Here is a 6,595-nt window from a genome sequence, read left to right as displayed (position 1 = left end):
ATGGCTAGATTGAAGTTGGAAAACAACTTGTAGCTTATTCCGACTGTTTGAAGTTGAAAAACAACTTGTAGCTTCATTTTCGGTTGTTTAAAATGAATGCAACTTGTAGTATCATTCTGACTCGTTTGAGACCGGAAACAATTGTTCTTCATTATTGGCTAGATTGAAGTTAGAAACAACTTGTAGCTTCATTCCAGACTCGTTTGAAGTTGAAAACAACTTGTAGCTTCATTTCGGTTGTTTAAATTAAAAATCAGTTGTAGTTTCATTCTTGACTCGTTTAAGCATGTAAACACTTGTTGCTTCATATTGTTAGATTGAAGTTGAACAAACAACTTGTAGCTTCCTTCCTATCGTTTGAAGTTGAAACACTTGTGCTCATTTGGTTAAAATTAGAATGAACTTGTAGTATCAGTCTGACTCGTTGAGACCGAACAACTTGTTTCATTATTTGGTAGATTGAAGTTAGAAACAACTTGTTAGCTTCATTCCAGACTCGTTTGAAGTATCTTGAAAACACTTGTAGCTCATTTTGGTTGTTTAAAATTAAAAATCAAGTTGTAGTTTCATTCTGAATCGTTTTAAGCATGTAAACACTTGTTGCTTCATTATTGGTAGATTGAAGTTGGGAAACAACTTGTAGCTTCATCGCATATCGTTTGAAGTGAAAACAACTTGTAGCTTCATTTTCGGTTGTTTAAAATTAGAATGAACTTGTAGTATCTTCTTGACTCGTTGTGAGACCGGAACAACTTGTTGCTTCATTATTGGCTAGATGAAGTTGGAAACAACTTGTAGCGTCATTCCAGACTAGTTTGAAGTTAAAAACAACTTGTGCTTCATTTTCGGTTGTTTAAATTAGAATCAGGTTGTAGTTTCATTCTTGACTCGTTTAGCATGTAAACACTTGTCTTCTTATTGTTCAGATTGAAGTGGAAACAAACTTGTAGCTTCTTCCGACTCGTTTGAAGTTGAAACAACTTGTGCTTCATTTTCGGTTGTTTAAAATTAGAATAAATTTGTAGTATCATTCTTGACTCTTTTGAGACCGGAAACAACTTGTTGCTTCATTATTGGCTAGATTGAAGTTGGAAACAACTTGTAGTTCATTCAGACTCGTTTTGAAGGTTGAAAACAACTTGTAGCTTCACTTTAGGTTGTTTAAAATTAAATATGTTGTAGTCATTCTTGACTCGTTTAAGATGAAACAACTTGTTGCCTTCATATTGGCTAGATTGAAGTTGAAACAACTTGTAGCTTCATTCCAGCTACTCGTTGAAGTTGAAACAACTGTAGCTTCACTTTTCGTTGTTTAAATTAGAATGAATTGTAGTATCATTCTGACTGTTTGAACGAACAACTTGTTGCTCATTATTGGTAGATTGATAGTTGGAAACACTTGTAGCTTCATTCCAGACTCGTTTGAAGTTGAAAACAACTTGTAGCTCATGTTTAGGTTGTTTAAAATTAAAATCAAGTTGTAGTTTCATTCTTGACTCGTTAAGATGTAAACACTGTTGCTTCATTATGGCTAGATTGGAAGTTGGAAACAACTGGTAGCTTCATCCATACTCGTTTGAAGTTGGAAAACAACTTGTGCTTCATTTCGGTTGTTAAAATATTAATGAACTTGTAGTTCATTCTGACTCGTTTGAGACCGGAAACAACTGTTGCTTCATTATGGTCTAGATTGGAAGTTGGAAAACACTTGTAGCTCATTCCAGCCTAGTTTGAAGTTGAAAACAACTTGTAGCTTCATTTTCGGTTGTTTAAATTGAATGAACTTGTAGTATCATTCTTGACTCGTTTGAGACCGGAAACAACTTGTCCTTCATTATTGGCTAGATTGAAGTTGGAAACAACTTGTGCTTCCTTCCAGAACTCGTTTGAAGTTGAAAACAACTTGTGCTTCATTTTGGTTGTTTAAAAATTAAAATAGTGTAGTTTCATTCTTGACCGTTTAGCAGCACAACTGTTTGCTTCATTTTGTAGATTGAAGTTGGAAACACTTGTAGCTTCATTCCGTATCGTTTGAAGTGAAAACAACTTGTGAGCTTCCATTTCGTGTGTTTAAAATTAGAATGAACTTGTGTTCATTCTTGACTTTCTGACGGAAACACTTGTTCTTCTTTGTGGCTAGTTGAAGTTGAAACAACTTGTAGCTTCATTCCGAGACTCGTTTTGAAGTTGAAAAACAACTTGTGCTTCATTTTCGGTTGTTTAAAATTAAAATCAAGTGTATTTCATTCTTGACTGTTTGAAGGCAGTAAAAACTTGTTGCTTCTTATTGGTAGATTGAAGTTGGAAACAACTTGTGCTTCTTCCATATCGTTGAAGTTGAAAACAACTTGTATGCATTTTGCGGTTGTTTAAATTAAATGAACTTGTAGTATCATTCTTGACCTCTGTTGAGACCGGAGAAACACTTGTGCTTATTATTGGCTGATTGAAGTGGAAACAACTTGTAGCTCATTCCAGACTCGTTTGAAGTTAAAAACAACTGTAGCTTATTTTCGGTTGTTTAAAATTAAATCAGTTGTAGTTTCATTCTGGACTCGTTTAAGCATGTAAACAATTGTTGCTTCATTATTGCTAGATTGAAGTTGGAAAACAAACTTGTAGCTTCCTTCCAGACTCGTTTGAAGTTGAAAACAACTTGTAGCTTCATTTTCGTTGTTTAAAATTAGAAATGACTTGTGTATCATTTTGACTCGTTGAGACCGGAAACAACTGTTGCTTCCTTCATTAGGCTAGATGAAGTTAGGAAACAAACTTGTAGCTTCATTCCAGACTCGTTTTGAAGTTGAAAAACAACTTGATAGCTTCACTAGGTTGTTTTAAAATTAAAATAAAGTTGAGTTCATTCTTCTCGTTTAGCCATGAAACAACTGTTGCTTCATTATTGGCTAGATTGAAGGTTGGAAACAAATTGTAGCTTCATTCCACTCGTTGAAGTTGACAAACAACTTGTAGCTTCATTTTCGGTTGTGTTAAATTAGAATGAACTTGTGTATCATTCTTGACTCGTTTGAACCGAAAACAACTTTTGCTTCATTATTGGCTAGATTGAAGTTGGAAAAACCACTGTAGCTTCATTCCAGACTCGTTTGAAGTTGAAAACCACTTGTAGCTTCATTTCGGGTTGTTTAAAATGTAAATCAGTTTGTAGTTATTCTTGACTCGTTTAGAGCACTGTAAACAACTTGTGCCTCATTATTGGCTAGATTGAAGTTGGAAACAACTTGTGCTTCATTCCATACTCGTTGAAGTTGAAAACAACTTGTAGCTTCATTTTGTTTGTTTAAAATTAATGACTTGTAGTATCATTTGACCGTTTGAGACCGGAAACAACTTGTTGCTTCATTTGTAGATTGAATTTGGAACAACTTGTAGCTTCATTCCAGACTCGTTGAAGTTGAAAAACTTGTAGCTTCATTTACGGTTGTTTAAAAATTAAATCAAGTTGTAGTTCATTCTTGACTCGTTTAAGCATGTAAACAAAATTGTTGCTTCATTATTGGCTAGTGAAGTTGGAAAAACATTGTAGCTTCATTCCCGTCGTTGAAGTTGAAACCAACTGTGCTCATTTTGGTTGTTTAAAATTAAAATCAACTTGTAGTTCATTCTGACTCGTTTGGCCGGAAACATTGTTGCTTCACTTATTGGCATAGATTGAAGTGGAAACAACTTGTAGCTTCATTCCAGACTCGTTGAAGTTGAAAACAACTTGTAGCTTCATTTTCGGTTGTTTAAAATTAGAATGAACTTGTAGTATCATTCTTGACTCGTTTGAGACCGGAAACAACTTGTTCTTCATTATTGGCTAGATTGAAGTTAGAAACAACTTGTAGCTTCATTCCAGACTCGTTTGAAGTTGAAAACAACTTGTAGCTTCATTTTCGGTTGTTTAAAATTAAAATCAAGTTGTAGTTTCATTCTTGACTCGTTTAAGCATGTAAACAACTTGTTGCTTCATTATTGTTTAGATTGAAGTTGGAAACAACTTGTAGCTTCATTCCATACTCGTTTGAAGTTGAAAACAACTTGTAGCTTCATTTTCGGTTTAAAATTAGAATGAACTTGTAGTATCATTCTTGACTCGTTTGAGACCGGAAACAACTTGTTTCTTCATTATTGGCTAGATTGAAGTTAGAAACAACTTGTAGCTTCATTCCAGACTCGTTTGAAGTTGAAAACAACTTGTAGCTTCATTTTCGGTTGTTTAAAATTAAAATCAAGTTGTAGTTTCATTCTTGACTCGTTTAAGCATGTAAACAACTTGTTGCTTCATTATTGGTTAGATTGAAGTTGGAAACAACTTGTAGCTTCATTCCATACTCGTTTGAAGTTGAAAACAACTTGTAGCTTCATTTTCGGTTGTTTAAAATTAGAATGAACTTGTAGTATCATTCTTGACTCGTTTGAGACCGGAAACAACTTGTTGCTTCATTATTGGCTAGATTGAAGTTGGAAACAACTTGTAGCTTCATTCCAGACTCGTTTGAAGTTAAAAACAACTTGTAGCTTCATTTTCGGTTGTTTAAAATTAGAATCAGGTTGTAGTTTCATTCTTGACTCGTTTAAGCATGTAAACAACTTGTTGCTTCATTATTGTTTAGATTGAAGTTGGAAACAACTTGTAGCTTCATTCCGTACTCGTTTGAAGTTGAAAACAACTTGTAGCTTCATTTTCGGTTGTTTAAAATTAGAATGAACTTGTAGTATCATTCTTGACTCGTTTGAGACCGGAAACAACTTGTTGCTTCATTATTGGCTAGATTGAAGTTGGAAACAACTTGTAGCTTCATTCCAGACTCGTTTGAAGTTGAAAACAACTTGTAGCTTCACTTTAGGTTGTTTAAAATTAAAATCAAGTTGTAGTTTCATTCTTGACTCGTTTAAGCATGTAAACAACTTGTTGCTTCATTATTGGCTAGATTGAAGTTGGAAACAACTTGTAGCTTCATTCCGTACTCGTCTGAAGTTGAAAACAACTTGTAGCTTCATTTTCGGTTGTTTAAAATTAGAATGAACTTGTAGTATCATTCTTGACTCGTTTGAGACCGGAAACAACTTGTTGCTTCATTATTGGCTAGATTGAAGTTGGAAACAACTTGTAGCTTCATTCCAGACTCGTTTGAAGTTGAAAACAACTTGTAGCTTCATTTTAGGTTGTTTAAAATTAAAATCAAGTTGTAGTTTCATTCTTGACTCGTTTAAGCATGTAAACAACTTGTTGCTTCATTATTGGCTAGATTGAAGTTGGAAACAACTTGTAGCTTCATTCCATACTCGTCTGAAGTTGAAAACAACTTGTAGCTTCATTTTCGGTTGTTTAAAATTATAATGAACTTGTAGTATCATTCTTGACTCGTTTGAGACCGGAAACAACTTGTTGCTTCATTATTGGCTAGATTGAAGTTGGAAACAACTTGTAGCTTCATTCCAGACTCGTTTGAAGTTGAAAACAACTTGTAGCTTCATTTTAGGTTGTTTAAAATTAAAATCAAGTTGTAGTTTCATTCTTGACTCGTTTAAGCATGTAAACAACTTGTTGCTTCATTATTGGCTAGATTGAAGTTGGAAACAACTTGTAGCTTCATTCCAGAGTCGTTTGAAGTTGAAAACAACTTGTAGCTTCATTTTGGGTTGTTTAAATTAAAATCAACTTGTAGTTTCATTCTTGACTCGTTGGAGCCCGGAAACAACTTGTTGCTTCATTATTGGCAAGATTGAAGTTGGAAACAACTTGTAGCTTCATTCCAGACTCGTTTGAAGTTGAAAACAACTTGGAACTTCATTTTCGGTTGTTTAAAATTAGAATCAACTTGTAGTTTCACTCTTGACTCGTTTCAGCATGTAAACAACTTGTTGCTTCATTATTGGCTAGATTGAAGTTGGAAACAACTTGTAGCTTCATTCCAGACTCGTTTGAAGGTGAAAACAACTTGTAGCTTCATTTTCGGTTGTTTAAATTAAAATCAACTTGTAGTTTCATTCTTGACTCGTTGGAGCCCGGAAACAACTTGTTGCTTCATTATTGGCTAGATTGAAGTTGGAAACAACTTGTAGCTTCATTCCAGACTAGTTTGAAGTTGAAAACAACTTGTAGCTTCATTTTCGGTTGTTTAAAATTAGAATGAACTTGTAGTATCATTCTTGACTCGTTTGAGACCGGAAACAACTTGTTCTTCATTATTGGCTAGATTGAAGTTAGAAACAACTTGTAGCTTCATTCCAGACTCGTTTGAAGTTGAAAACAACTTGTAGCTTCATTTTCGGTTGTTTAAAATTAAAATCAAGTTGTAGTTTCATTCTTGACTCGTTTAAGCATGTAAACAACTTGTTGCTTCATTATTGTTTAGATTGAAGTTGGAAACAACTTGTAGCTTCATTCCATACTCGTTTGAAGTTGAAAACAACTTGTAGCTTCATTTTCGGTTGTTTAAAATTAGAATGAACTTGTAGTATCATTCTTGACTCGTTTGAGACCGGAAACAACTTGTTTCTTCATTATTGGCTAGATTGAAGTTAGAAACAACTTGTAGCTTCATTCCAGACTCGTTTGAAGTTGAAAACAACTTGTAGCTTCATT

Source organism: Daucus carota, chromosome 7, assembly GCF_001625215.2.
Source record: "Daucus carota subsp. sativus chromosome 7, DH1 v3.0, whole genome shotgun sequence".
In the NCBI taxonomy this organism is placed as follows: domain Eukaryota; kingdom Viridiplantae; phylum Streptophyta; class Magnoliopsida; order Apiales; family Apiaceae; genus Daucus; species Daucus carota.
This window is presented reverse-complemented; position numbering follows the sequence as displayed.